This window comes from Octopus sinensis, unplaced genomic scaffold, assembly GCF_006345805.1.
Source record: "Octopus sinensis unplaced genomic scaffold, ASM634580v1 Contig01435, whole genome shotgun sequence".
NCBI lineage: Eukaryota > Metazoa > Mollusca > Cephalopoda > Octopoda > Octopodidae > Octopus > Octopus sinensis.
In genome coordinates, this window is record NW_021824841.1 from 37,784 (window position 1) to 53,791 (window position 16,008).

The 16,008-nt window shown below is 36.4% G+C and overlaps 1 long non-coding RNA gene across 1 annotated transcript; it reads right to left on the minus strand.

The window, feature by feature from the left end:
• Positions 1-357: 357 nt before the first annotated feature.
• On the minus strand, positions 358-15,468 carry LOC118760900. Its single transcript, XR_004997030.1, has 3 exons — positions 15,457-15,468; positions 9,270-9,274; positions 358-483 (listed from the first exon to the last, which is right to left on the minus strand). It is a non-coding gene; the product is annotated as an uncharacterized LOC118760900 (long non-coding RNA).
• Between the last annotated feature and the right edge of the window lie 540 nt (positions 15,469-16,008).

A 16,008-nucleotide genomic window follows, 5' to 3' on the forward strand; every position in this document is an offset into this window, starting at 1 on the left:
TCAATATTGTTTGCTTGCCAACACCAAACAACAGCGATAATTCACGGGCACACATTGAAATGGACCTGACTCGACGGTGACTTTCAGTTCATCATCATCCACTTTTGTTTTTGGTCGACCGTGTTGTTCTTTTGTGAGGTCAAAGTTAGCAGAACAAAATATTGCAAGCCAATTTGATACTGTCTGCTGTGTAATAACATTAGAATGAGACACTCCATTAATATTCCGAACTGTCTGTGATATTGTATTTACAAGAAAGAACTTATATTTCAAACCTGTACGAATTTGCGACTTATCCATTTCTAAACAAAAATAGCAAAGAACGATTTATAAATACTTTATAAAGCGCAAAATAAGTTAGAATAAAGCAATAGATGTGTGCTTTCTAACAAAGAATAAGATGGTCAAAATATAATAATGGCACAAAGTGAGCAGCTGACAAAGTTTACCATATACCTTACTACAAATTTCATACTTGACGACCTAATATATATGTATGTATGTAAGCATGTATGTATGTATGTATGTATGTATGTATGTATGTATGTATGCTTGTATGTATGTATGTATGTATGTATGTATGTATGTATGTATGTATGTATGTAGGTACGTAGGTAGGTGTGTAGGTAGGTAGGTAAGTGTATACACCCAACCGTATATATATGCATACGTACGTATATATATATATATATATTATATATATATATATATATATATATATATATATATATATATATATATATGCATACATACATATGTTCAAATATATACGTAGATATGTAGATATGTAATATGTGTGTGTGTGTTTGTTTTGCTGTCCCCTTGACTTGACATCATCCAGGGATTCTTAGTGAATGCCATTGTCATGCGAAAGGTGTTCTTTGTCTCCAATCTTCCTGGTAACCATTATTGGGCACGGTGAAATAATGGCTTACCTAATAGCACGTGAGGTTTAGCTACGGACTCTATAAAATCTGACTGATCCAAGCGAGTATGAAAAGGTAAAAGTCTAAATGTGGATATATTCTTTTATTCTTTTATTCCTTTACAATTTTCAGCCCTAAGGCTGTTACCATGCTGAAGCACCGCCAGTATAAATATTTCTTTAATGGTCAATTGTACTTGATTGGCTTTTGGTGAAGAAGGGAGTTCGGCACTGTTACTCTCTGCTGAGTCTCCTAACTTGATATTTCATCTGGGACCTTGGATAGAGGGATGTCCAATTCTTTCTTGAAAATATACCCTATTCCATGAAGATCCCTCAGATATTTTGGCAAGGCATTAAACATTTGTGGGCCCTTGAATTCTAAACTATTGCAATACGTGGTCCTCACTCTAGATGAGATAGTTGGGAACTTTGCAACAGTGCAGTGACGTCCATTTCGGGGTCTCTTGTATAGCTCTCGATAGAAAAGTTTGAGCCATTTTCTTCGAACAGTGGCCTTATCTTGTACGGTACTGAAGCAAATTCTTTTGTACATCTATAGAAGGTTATGTTTTAATATTTTTGACAGATCTGGCTTCTTTTTCTGCCCTCTTCTTTTCATAGGAGTATTGAATTCATTTGATCACGAGAAATGTTATTTGAGATAAGATCGTTTGTTATCATTTAGTGGCCTACTTAGACAATTTTAGATTTTTACTGGTCGTCTCATTATAATCCGCATACTCCCGGGAATTATATTTTTTGTATTAGTTTGGCATTCTCTCTAGAGTAAACGCATTACTTATGTCGTGCATGATTGTCATAAAGTGCTGCAGTTTTATGTCACGAAGGAGCTAAAAGTCAAGCAGCCCAAAATATTAAAAGCATATAATCTACCATCTTGGGGCTACGGACCTCATAGCGCAAGTTGGTAGATGATTTTAATATTTTGCGCTCTTCTTTTCTAGGCCATGTTTCCTCTCCTATTCCTTTCTCCCTTTGTTTATATTGGATTCACTTGTGGTTTACTCTGATGAAGCACCTATGAAGGTGAAGAATTTTATCTTCGCAATTATTAATAGACAGCGTTTGGTAACGGATGCGGAAATGGCCGTAAGATTTGAAACGTCACCTATTTGTGATGTCAGGCTTTGTATTAAAAAATAAGCTATAAATGTGTTTCAATCGATGTGTTTGTTAATCTGAAGTTTTCTTCATTTTCTGATTATTTGTATTTGCTTCCTGATAAACTCTTGTTTATCCTGTTGTTACCTGCACTCCGCGTGCTTAGTGTGCCTACACACCAATGCTCGGTGATAACACGGGTAACGGATACCGATAGTACACACGGGTATTTTGTCCCTTAGTCGCTATGTAAACAAAGAGAGAAATTTTCATTAGGTTTCTATTCATATCTACTATTTTCTTTCGAGAAAATAATAAATATAGAAGATTATTATTAGTTAATGTAAACAATAATTTTTTATACCAACTAAGTAAAAAAGACAGAAGAGTTGTTGCATTGAAAATGTAATTGTTTATATATTTTCGTTGTAGTTATACATTGGAGCAGACTTAGATACTTAATTATATACATATATAAACACACACGTATCTTATTGTTGCATGTTGTGGTGACAAGCGACTATCTTCGAAATAAAAGGTGTTCAATTGGTATGTGTTTGAGATATAACGAAGTGAATTTCGATGGTTGTGGATTGCACTTACTTAATTGTATAGTCCGTTAAAGTGTTTCCGTTGTTTTTAAATTGTAATTGATATATGATTGGATAGTTAACGCTCACGCTCGTAACACAGACATTTGAATTAATTTATACAATCCAGCCGTCCTTTCACACGGAATTTCGTCTTTTTCTAAACCATGAACCTGAAGTGACTTTATATATAATGGAAATGTGATTATGTATATCAGAATATATATATATATATATATATATATATATATATATATATATATATATATATAAGTCGAAACGATTTGTTGAGCTTTTATGTGTTTTTATAATTATTTATGTTATATAATATATTTTCTTATATTCACAGAATTTAATGTAATATTGTAATATAAATAAATTTTGGGATTGTCAATAGTATATATATATTTAATTCATCTTTATATATATATATATGTATGTATATATATATATATATATATATATATATATATATACACATATACATATCTATTTATATGAATAAATACATATATATATACATATTTATACATACAGAGACAACCCACTACCATCACAAATGTATATATATATATATATATATATACGTGCAAGCATATCGACTAAATAGACTAAATCAAATGCTGAATGGCAATACCTAGAACCGTTTCCTCTTGTCTCATAAATTGATAGTGAAAACAGAGGGTGAAAGAAATTATGAGTTGTACTAAGGCTGGAGGTATACTGGTAAAGTTTGCAACAAAAGAACTCGTCTAAACAATCTTAAATAGCATGCGATGGCATTGAACGGATCGATATATTAATTCTACCACAAAAGAACAGAATGTATAGTCAATCCGTCAGTATTCCGTGTACTTCATATTTAAAAAATTCCTTACTGGGTTGGCAAGAAAGTAGTGTGAAATAAAAGCCATCTTTTTTCATACAAAGAATGAACTTTAATCAATTATATATTTTTCGTTTTGTTCGATAACCTTTTGCTATCTTCTTGGCAACTTCATGATTCCACGCTCATTCAACTTCTGGTTCTTATCAGCCAAAAACCGAAGTAAAGTCGATTTCAGGTCATCATTATTGAAAGTTTTACCATTTAAAGAATTTTGCAATCTTTGAAATAAATGATAATCTGATGGTGCAAAGGCTATATGGTGGATGTGACATCACTTTCCAACCAAGCTCCAATAATTTTTGACGAGTTAGCAAAAACGTGTGTAGATTAAGCGTTTTCATGGTGGAACACGATTCCTTTACCATCTGCTAATTCTGGCCGTTTTTCTTTGATTGCTTCCTTCAGTTTCATTAGTTGTTAACAGTAAACATCTGAATTGATTGTTTGGTTCCTTGGAAGCAGCTGAAAATACACAACACTTTTGTAATCCCACTAAATTGACGGCATGACCTTTTTTTGATGCAATTCAGCTTTCGATGTAGTTTGTGCTGGTTCATTATGCTTGGACCATTATCTTTTTCGATTGATGTTATTGTAGACAATCCATTTTTCATCACCAGTGATGATTCGTTGCAAAAAAAAGATGAATTTCATTGTGTTTGAAATGCATATCGCAAATATTGATTCACTGCGTTAAGTGAATCTTTTTCAATTTATGTGGAATCCAAGTATCGAACCTCTTTACGAGTCCAAGCCATTTTAAGTGATTTTTCGATTGTTGTGTGTGATACATTTAACCTCTTTGAAATGTCTCACACAGTTATATGACAATCAGATTCAATTATGGCTTCCATTGGGTCACCATCACTTTCAGTAGGTCGACTAGAACGTTGGTCATCTTTGAGCGAAAAATCTCCAGAACAGAATTTTTAAAAGCATTTCTGACATGTTCGTACTGTTAAGCATCAACACCATAAACTTTACATATCTCTATGTGAGCTTCAGCATCCTCCTTCTCTTTATGGAAATAGAAAAGCAAAATACAGTGAAAATTTTCTTTTTTCCACTCCATGTTAAAATTGACACTGGACTAACAGCTGTAAGCAAAAGTTAATGGTTCTGAAGATATGCATACTTAAGAGAATAATCGATAAATAATTAGATGATCAGAAGTAAGGAATAAGTGAACGTGTGTTGCGCAAGTACAATTGTTGAATGCTCGTGTGTATCTTGAAATTTGTTTTCTCAGCAAATGGAAATGGGAATTAGGTAATCTTTTCAAATAATATAGCAGGTGGGGTAAAAGAATTTTAGAAAAAATTAATATAAAAACCGAGTAATGTGCGAGTTCCAGTGAGAGAGTGGAAGTAACTTCAATCCTTAACATATTTGGGTCGATCAAATAAGTACCAGTTAATCATTGGGGTCAATGTAACCGACTTAATCCCCTTGTATGTCCTTGTTTGGCTCCTCTGTGTGGGCAATAAATAAAAATACTTTGATCCTCTGTATTTTCGTCGTTGCTGGATTTGTTGAAACCGTTTTTGCTGATCGTATTCCACCCAAAATTAATTTGATTCGTAGATCATAAGCGGATCCATCCCCAGACGATGAATTCATATCTTTAATCGTGCGATCTGCAGAACCTTCTAATATATTGGCTAATAAACCTACCATAGGAATGAGTTATCAAGAATATATTTGTAGGAAAATTGTTAAATTTATTGATTTTAGTGTTTTAGATATATTTCTATGTTATGTATAATTTCGAGATATGTATTTATAATCGAGCTAAAATTATAAGATATTTTATCGTTTCGCGTCACAAAGAAACAAGCAGAATAGTGTTATATAATTCACTAAATTATAATGGCTATGATAATCTACATAATATACACTGATTACACTTTCTAATTAAATAATGCTAATGCAATTATCTATCAATATTAGTATAACTATCACAATATCGAAAGGGAATGTAGGGAAACAAGGAATACAAATGTCCCTTCACTTTCATGAAGCATCCCTTAAAAACAATATTTCGGATTAACAAAATTGCCTTTTATCTTAACCTCCATCTTCAGTTGAAATCTCATATGAAAAGTTACGATGCAGCAATATGAATCACGAAACATACTAATAATCGAAACGGTGCCTGTTATTAAAATGTAATCCTGCAGATATCTGGAAATATAACAGGGCTAAATTCACATCAATCTTGAACCATATTCTGGCAAAATATTAGTGTAGCGATTGTTATTATACTTTAATTTTATCGTAAGGTGCTTTTGAAATTATGATATAACGTACCGTTTTAGATATCGTTACTGTTAGAGTTTCATAGGAAAGAAAGAATACTCTAGTAAGGACTCTGAAATTATCTGACATACATACATACATAAATACATACATACATACATACATACATACATACATACATACATACATACATGCATGCATGCATACATACATGCATACAAACGTACATACATACATATATACGTACGTACGTACGAACGTATGTATATATGTATGTGTGTGTTTGTATGTATATAAGTATATATAAATTTGTGTGTGTGCAGGGGGTATGTATGTGTGTATAGTGTGTGTGTGTCTGTGTGTGTGTTAAACTAATTTTTGAAAATTGTTACTATGCCTCTTAAATGCTAATTTATGATATATGCTATACTGTAATAAGTCCTTTTTTTCTTACGGCGTCCCGTCGTCTTCTGTAAGCCGTCAAAAATCTTCAGGTATCATTTCCGTCGTTAATTTTGTTTTGTATAAAATTCCAGGCTTTTGGAGTGTGTGAAGCCATCTCTTAACTACAATTCTTCGGTTCTGGTGTAGTAGCACCTGTCAGGATCCCATCTATAAGTTACCTGGCATATGTGATGATAATCCATCTGAACGCGCGTACGCAGTTATAACCTTGATTGATACCAGGGCATGCAATAAAGCCACTGCGAGTGAGGGACCCCTAGATATCGTCACAGCATTCTTCCAGAAGAGGGATACTCTGATGTAAAAACTGCGTTTTTACATGACTGATGGCCATTTCCTTTCGACATGAATGTTTCAAACCACGCAGATCTGCATCGGAGCTAAATGGTCATCTCAGAGGTAACAGATGAAAAGGAAGAGATGACATTGACAACGAAGAAAGATAAGGCGACAGCTATCATCTGAGAAGATGGGGCAATCACCATATATATATATATATATATATATATATATATATATATATATATATATATATATACATGTATATATACTAAATTAATTATATGGCCAGTCATAAAGTGACCAATGATTTCGAATCCATGAAGCGCATAACCTCAAATTGAAGCGAGAAAAACGTTAAAGCTGGTTAATTTTTCAGACAAAAATATATATTGTCCGAGCCTTAGGTGGGATGGGGGTTATCGCCCTCATATCGGTTCGAGTCGGCAAACTTTTACGGTTATTATTAACGAACGAGGAATCCCACGCTTGTAGCATTTGAAATGGAATTTAAACTTGTCCCCCGGTCTATTGTGTCTTTTATGATCCTTACCTGCTCTGTTATGCAGACATTGCATCCTCTGCTCCTGGTTATATAGGGCCGCAGATGTTCAAGGATCTTCCATTTAATTGTTTATGGGGTTCCTTCATCCTTTAGGCACCACACATCGCTAACCAGTAATGTGAACTAGCGCCTTTTTGCTTAAAGACAGTTCCGACCGAACCGATTTATCTACAAACGTGTATGTTGGATGTCTTATCGCCTTAGGTGCTTCTTCCATTTGCCCCGTATCTGGTGTTGCTGCTACTGTAGTTGGAACTTCTGGCTCATCTCTGGCTGCAGCGTTGGAGTTACTGCATTTTGTTGCTGCTGGTGTTGGTGCTGGTATTGTTTGTAGGCGTGAGACTTGTAGTTCTGTTGTAGCTTTCTTTCTTTCTAGCACTTCCACAATTTCTGAGAGTGTATCGAGTAACACCTGATCCAAATAACCCGTCTGGAATGTCACTTGCGAAATTAATGTTTGCTAGAAAGATTAGATCCGTCTTTGAGAGGTTGTTACCGAGTGAAAAAAAGAAAAATGACGAACAATAAATATAATTCAAAATTCTTCAAAATAGGCAAAGTTTTTTTTCTAACGTAAAGATATAGTAAAGAAAGTTGGGAGGACAGTGTAATTATTAAACGAATTGGAAAACTGTTATTCTTGGTAAAGGTAAAAAATTCGTACATAAAAGACATATAAACCAATTTTTAAAAAAGATTTACGGAAGAAACGGTCACGAGAGATGTAATTCCCATGGAAGTTTGAGGTACACGTTTGAGGTACCAACACCCAAACAAATTGGAACTGCACGTTCAAGTACTAGAAAAAGGAAAAGAACGGAAATATTGGGATTAAACCATAAGCGTAAGAGATATTTAACTCTCGACGGAATTGTAAAAGGGAAGACGTTATGGGAGGTTGATTCTCACAAACGGGAGGTGTTGTGGAAAGATCCTGAGCACCTCCACATGACCGAAAGTGGACTAACGCATTTCAAAAAACTAAAGAAATTATGTGAATTGTCAGACAGTTGACCGTCGGTATTGGTTACTGTGTTAGTTTAATAGCGTAACTACGTTTGGAGCGGTACGGGGTACACTCTGTGTGAACATATTAATTCTGCGAAAGGTTATTCTAGATAACCATATCCAAATATTTATTTTGGTACTATTCTTCTTACAACTAACGTGTACAAACTCGCGTAATAACATTTTTGGCGACGAGATATTGTAGTTGTAGAGCACAGCCTGTTCCTAGATTCTACTGGCTGGTGATGTCCTCAAATTACAGCTAATTTTTCTGTTCCTTGTTCCTTTGCCAAAATAATAACACCAATTTACTCAACACTTCTCAACTATATCAGCTCTCTAAGTAGAACTTAAGCAGGGAAAAGTTCTATGTTTACTTTTAAGTACTTGATTAACTTAATATTACACTCATCAAAACTACTTTAATATTATCCACTCTCTGGCACATTGTGCATTCACTCTAGAGGGGTATCTGGGGTAAGTGCCTTCTACTATAGTCCCGAGCTGACCAGAGCTTTCTGAGTGGATTTAGTACAGAGAAACCGAAGGAAGCCCGTCGTATTTATGTGTGTGTGTGTGTGTGCGTGTGCATGTGTTGTGCGCGCGGGCATATTTTCACCACTTGACAACCGGTGCTGGTGTGTTTATGTCCACGTAACCAAGCGGTCCAGCTATAGAGACCTATAGGATAGATATCAGGCTTAACAAAAGTAAGTACTGGGATCGATTCATTCGACTAAAAATTCTTGAAGGCGGTGCGCCTGCATGGCTGCAGTCTAATCACTGAAACAAGTCAATGATACCAGATAACAGATATAAACTATGATCATGTATATATTTTACTACTTTTAGAAAGAGTAGCAAATACATTGCAATTAGAGCCATTTTACCCAAACTACTGGGGTAAAGGACTGAATGCAAGGGTAGTGGCAAAAGAAATTAATGATGGGCAAGGCCTAGGAATTATCAATGAACGTGTGGCACAACGGACGTTTCAAGGGATTTACACCAGTCTCGAAGACAAACCAATTCAATTGTGGAAGATGAGATATTGCTAGTAATGGTTGAACAAGAGCCAAGCACAAGCACTCATAAAATATCGGCAGAAGTTATCCTTCACAAAGTACCATCAGTCAACTACTACATATGCTCAGCTTTATGAACAGATACTTTCGTGAAGGTTCTCTTGAACTGACCTATGACCAGACTCAACGAAGTGTAAACATTTGCAAACTGCTGGCAAATCTTTAAGACAACCACAACCACAACCACCACCACTATCACCCACCCACCCACCCACCAGATCTCACATTGGCAACTTCACCCACTACTTCCTCTTCATAACGTCTACCTTCTGGGATTTCCTACTATCCTACATGTCTGTCCCACAAATAAAGTAGCGAGTTAACGACATCAATTTCTCACCGGTTTTAAAAGAGGCTGTATCCGTTAATAACACTAACTTGGCATTTCACAGCAGTAACATTTACTAATATATAGTTTGTTCTTTCACTGAAAGAATATCGACTGAAGTTTATTATTGAACAATAGATATAAAATTTCTTTATAAGGCGCAGGAGTAAGTAGCTTGCTTATCAGTCACATGGTCCTGGGTTCAGTCCCACTGCATGGCACCTTGGGCAAGTGTCTTCTACTGTAGACTCGGGCCGGCCAAAGCCTTGTGAGTGGATTTGGTAGACGGAAACTGGAAGAAGCCCGTCGTATATGTATATATATATATATATGTATGTGTGTATATGTTTGTCTGTGTTTGTCCCCCCAACATCGCTTGACAACCGATGGCGGTGTGTTTACGTTCCCGTAGCTTAGCGGTTCGGCAAAAGAGGCCGATAGAATAAGTACTAGGCTTCCAAAGAATAAACTCTGGGGTCAGTTTGCTCGACTAAAGGTGGTGCTCCAGCATGACCGCAGTCAAATGACTGAAACAAGTAAAAGAGTAAAAGTTATTTAGACTTTTGTCTAAATGTATTTATAAAATATACATTATAGATAAAATGAGTTTTAAATAAAAAATACGAAGTCGTATCAAAAGGTTCCCGGACTAATTATGTTGAATGAAAAATAAGCTATTTACCTGAGTTTAAACATCATCTCCTTCGAAATAGTCACCTTGCACCTTACTAGTCCCAACGTTCCTGCCATTTTTGAAATCTGGCCTGGAAGTAATTTTCTGTAAGCGAGTCAAGGACATTCAGTGATTCGCTCTGGATCTTGACAACGGTGTTAAAATGACATGTGCGCTGCATTTTCCTCTTCATGAAGAGATGGAAGTCCGCAGGTGCAAAGTTTGGCGAATAAGGTGGGTGTTGAAGTGATACCATGTTTTTTTTGGCAAGAAACGCACATGTGAGTAGAGCTCAGTGACAGGGTGCTTGTCGTCATCAAGAATCCAATTCTTCGCGCTTCATAGATCCAGCCGCTTTCGTCGAATGTCCTCCCTCAAACACTTCAAAACATCACTATAAAACTCTCGATTGACGGTCAGGCCCTGGGACGTTCTTCTACTTTTGAATTGACCGTGTCACTCAAAACATTGCGTACGACTCATTACCTCGTAACCGTAAGTTTGCCGAAGCATGCTCAATGTCTCTGTAGTAGACTTCGTAAGTTTAACACATTTCGTTGGCTTTTTGTTCCAACTTCCTGCCAATGAAAAAAATCGCAGATTGCAGCATACCGTGATAACAAATAACACAGATTTTATAACTTGCGAAGTAACCACAGCGCTGTCACTCGGCACACTACCTCATGAATATTACTGCTATCTCTCAATGCGCACGGAACTGTGCGCTTTCATTTGTTGGCGTGCAGCAGAATTAGTCCGGGCACCTTTTATTCATAGCTATATTTTACTTTATTCTATCTGAAGTTCAATATCTTACGTTATCCTAAAGAACATCTTTAAAAGTACAAGTTTAATTAAGGTTTATTACAAATTTCAATAAGTATATCTTCCAGATATGAACAAAGAAGCACTTTTATAACCAGACAACTTTCAGAGACAAACACGGCGCACTTTTCGCTTCGCGGAATCATCGATCAGTTCAGAATAATCAAGCTGAGAGATAAATTCCTGTTCAATAAATATCATAGACAATCCACAAAGTCTGGTACACGTTCGTGGCACAATGTAATATTTTTACAAGAACTTTTGAGGTACACTGTATTACCATTTTATTTCTTGATATTTTCAGTTAACATAGATAGTTTAATTCTTGTTCAACATCTTAATCAAAGTAAATACATGACTCATCCACGTACTTCGATCTTAACATGAGACCCTCAACCGCGGAGGTTCATTGCGACCCCAGAGGTTGCAGGGCTTAGCGACGGACCTGAGGTTATATTAAAGGTTTTTATATTTTGTTTATATACTGCTTTTTCCTCGATTCTAAAAATGAATAATAAAAAACATATGAAAACATTTTCATACTATTTTAGATCATCAGCCAAAAGTTTGCTCTGAACCAAACAAAGATTTTCCATAAGTAATATAACCTAAGTAATATGAATATTTATTTATTTGAACAATTTGGAGAAATATACGGTAAGTATTACACACTATATAGATAAAGAATATGAATTCGTTTTAAAAGTTAAGGATTCAGGCGTAGGTAGGTGGTTAAGCAGCTCGCTGTGCAGCCATGTAGTTTCGGATTCAGTTCCATTGTGCGGCAATGGACAACTCATGCTCCCGTGAGTAAGTTTGGGAGTCAGAAGCTCGTAGTATATATATATATATATATATATATATATATATATATATGTATGTGATTGTGTCCACCACAGCTTCGGAACCGGTGTTAGCCTGTTTACGTTCCCTTAACATAGTGGTAGTGTCAGTATTGTACTGAGTTCCCTGATTCATTCTGACACACAAATTAGCTCATTCATCTAGATTAAGTTTTCATCAGCAGGATTTAGATTCCTTCTAGGTTTCATAGACTTATGTGGATGTTATTCCTGATCATACTGTGTCTGGATAAACCGCATACGTTGCAAATTTCATTTTCTTGTTACTTCATCAGTGAAATCATCCCCTAGAACGATAATTTTCGAAGTGTAACAATTCTATATACGTCTATAAATAGATAATCCTAATCACCTTATCCAATATAACTATACTTTAAAAAAATCACTTCACAGAATAACCAACCATGAAAAAGTCTTTTCTGTATCCCCTGAGTATTTCCTAAATCTGAGGTTAACTGAAGACCATTGCCACAGCACCCTGTCCTGACCTGAAGTCAAGTTTAATCAGATACATTTGCCAGTATACGTACCTCCGGTTCAAGTATAACATTTGATAGTGCCATCTGCTTAACGGTTGAGGTATTAACTTAGATTCAATGGTTGAAATAAAAGATTACTACTATTAGAAATACAGCCGAATGTAGTTTGTTTTTCAGTAATGGCTCGAAGGAGTTTATTGGCATTCCCATTGAGGTTGAGGTTCTAATGTTCTTTAGGGGTTTCAGAAATTATTTTGACCGTTAACAAGTTATTTACATTGTGCTAGCTTACTGTCTGACGACACTGTCGTAGAATGAGGCATGAGACGTTTTTGGCGCAGTGGTTTTATCACTGCCTATTGCGGCTTCATTTTGGCTCTGCCTTTTTGCACTGCCTTTTTGGCGTAGCTGTTTTGACGCTGATCTATTTAACATTAGACCTACTAAGGTCTCTCTCTCTCTCTCTCTCTCTCTCTCACTCTCTCTCTCTCTCTCTCTCTCTCTCTCTCTCTCTCTTTCTCTCCTGTTTTGTATGCACGTGAATGTGCGTGTGCGGGTGTTTTTATTTATCTCCACTGCCAAAACGTACTGTTGCCAAAACAGGCCGAATGTCTAGTCAGCCGTGTCAAATCATCAACATCCAAACTTTGCGCCGAATCGCCTCGTTCCACGTAGAATAGACACATCGACTTCATTTGCCTGATGTGAAATGATACTTTACATTAGCAGAAATTCCAAATAAACTGAAATTATTGGCTCATTGTGTCCTATAAACAATCAATGTGAGACCATATTAACATTCTGGCAACAGAACAAAATTCACGACGGCAAAACCAGTAAATGCCATACAGTACTGTCGTCAGTTCAAACATCATACATATATGTACATCTAGCTCTGTGTGTGTGACTGTATGTGTGTGTGTATGTGTGTGTATTTGTGTGTATGTGTGCATGTGTATGTGTGTGTGTTTGTGTGTGATTGTGTGTGTGTATGTATGAGAGACACAATGGAATTCAACACGTTTCAAAGATCGAAAATGGTTCCATGTTAATGACTGACGCAAAACCACATTACATAAAACTTCTCAGGGGAGACTACAAAAACATCCGAGCATTTGGATGCTTCGAGTTGCATGACAAACCTTTCAGTACATCCAAACGGGATGTTTATAGCTAAGGACTTACAATGAAATTTTGTTAATGGTAGAAAAGTGAACATTTTGTTATACAAAGGTAAACAGGAGGCTATTAATATACTTGGGTTAAGCACGTGGGGCAATCTTACCAACTAAAGACTAGAAATTACCTATTAGAAGGCAACTGAACATAATGGTTTCAAATTTTGACATAAGGTCAGCAAATTCTGGGGAGACGCTAGGTCGTTTCCATGGACCAAGCGTTCAACTGTTATTTATTTTATCAGCCCCGAAATGATGAAAGACCAAGTCGACATCGGTGGAATTTGAATTCAGAATGTAAAGACGGACGATATGCCACAAAGCATTTTGCCTGGTATGCTAACGATCTTGCCAATTAAAAAGAAAAGACGACGCGAGATAGAAAGAAACCTCTATACAATTGATAAGTGCCTGCAGCATTAGGGGTTGAGGTTAATCAACAACATGAAATATTTTGTGAATAGCACAATATTTTGTAATGATCAAACTAATTCCCAATATTTTTTGCGTGTCAACATATACTACTGATTATGTTGATTTTGGTTTTCTAGTTTGATACGAAATTGCAACGAAAGGGTAGAAAGTATATATATATATATATATATATATATATATATATATATATATATATATATATGAGGGGGTACCCAAAGGAAACCGGAATTTTGCAATATTATTTTATTCGCTTAGATTTTCCCGTTTACACTTTTATCGCCTTGAAAGTATCCTCTATTTGAATCAATGCATCGGTCCAGGCACATTTTCCACTATTCGAAGCAGTGTTGGAACTCTTGGGAAGTGATGCCTTTTCACGGCTCCGTCGGTTTTTTTCTTCGCCTCTTCCACATCTGCAAATTCCGTAGCACCGGCTTTCGTCACCAGTGGTGACCTTCGAAATTAAAACCAGAGCAACTGTTTTGTCAAATCACGACACGCATTCATTCGGCACTGCATTTGATCTTCCGTGAGCAAGAGGAAAATTTTTGTTGCAACTCTTTTCATTCGCAAGTCCTTGCTCAAAATTCGTTGGCAGGAGCTCCCGGACACACCAGTCATATCAACAAGTTCGTCAATTGTGACGGTCTCCCAAGATCAGTTCATGAATTTTCATGATGTTTTCATTCGTTCGAGGTTTCATTCGTTCGAATGAGGTTTGTCTGCAAGCGACATGTGACCAATCCTAAAGCGTGGAAACCACTCGTAAACTTGTGTTTTGCTCATGGCAGAGTCCTTATAAGTTGTTTGAACAAATACAACTGTTTCACTCGCCGTTTTCTCTAGCATCAAACAGAATTCACAGACTAGCGCTGTTCCTTCGTTTCAGCCATTGCAAAAATCGACGAACAGGGGAGAAGCACTTCCAAGCAAATACGCACCTCGTGGCAGTACGACCTCACTCGGCAGACTGATGTCTGATAGTTGCATAAAGTGGCTTCTAGTGGCAGAAGCCTGAACTACAACGAGCTTGTCCCTCGGAGAACGCTTCCTTTTACTGTTGGGTACCCTCTCGTACTATTATAAAGATTAACATTTCTTTTACATTTCCATTAGCTAAGTAAGCTAATTCAAAGTTACACACGGCCCCTCTACAATCGTGCACGTGCAATGCATTATTATTCCTTCTATTCTTTACTTACGATAATCAGTTAAATCAAATCACTGACTTTTTTACTTTTCCACAATTATTTATTTATTTATTTATTATTGATTATTTTCTTAAGCATGCACACCTGGCAAAAATTCACCCTTGCTGTCCTTGTTAAGTATTTCAAAAAATTTCAATAACATATGCAGTGTTGTTAAGGCGTACTCTTCATTTTATTTCTTCAAGTTCGATACCTCTGAGCAGCTAATATCTTCTGTTATAGTGTCTAATCAGTCAAAACAATATAAACGGAATTGTGTAATCATGAACTTCACGGAATAGCGTCGGATTCAGTATACTTGTTCTTGGGTTGTGAGCTTAATATGTCATTCGGTTAGTCTCTCTACCAGATTGTACTTTGGAAGGCGGCGAGCTGGCAGAAACGTTAGCACGCCGGGCGAAATGTGTAGCCGTATTTCTGTCTTTGTTGCAGCGTCTGAAATACTTCGTTGTAACCCAGGAATGCAAAACCTACGCCATGTGTTAATCCGTGTCGTAGAACTCCCGACATTCATTTGCTATTATTGTCATTGTTATTATTGCTGTTGTTGTTGTTAAGTGTTGAGCTGGCAGAATCCTTAGCACGCCGGGCGAAATTCTTAGCAGTACTTCGTCTGCCGCTACGTTCTGAATTCAAATTCCGCCGAGGTCGACTTTGCCTTTCATCCTTTCGGGGTCGATAAGTTAAGTACCAGTTACGCACTGGGGTCGATATAATCGACTTAATCCGTTTGTCTGTCCTTGTTTGTTCTCTCTGTGTTTAGCCCCTTGTGGGTAGTAAAAAGAAATAGATAGTACTTGGGATACTACACTGGAGTTCATTCTGT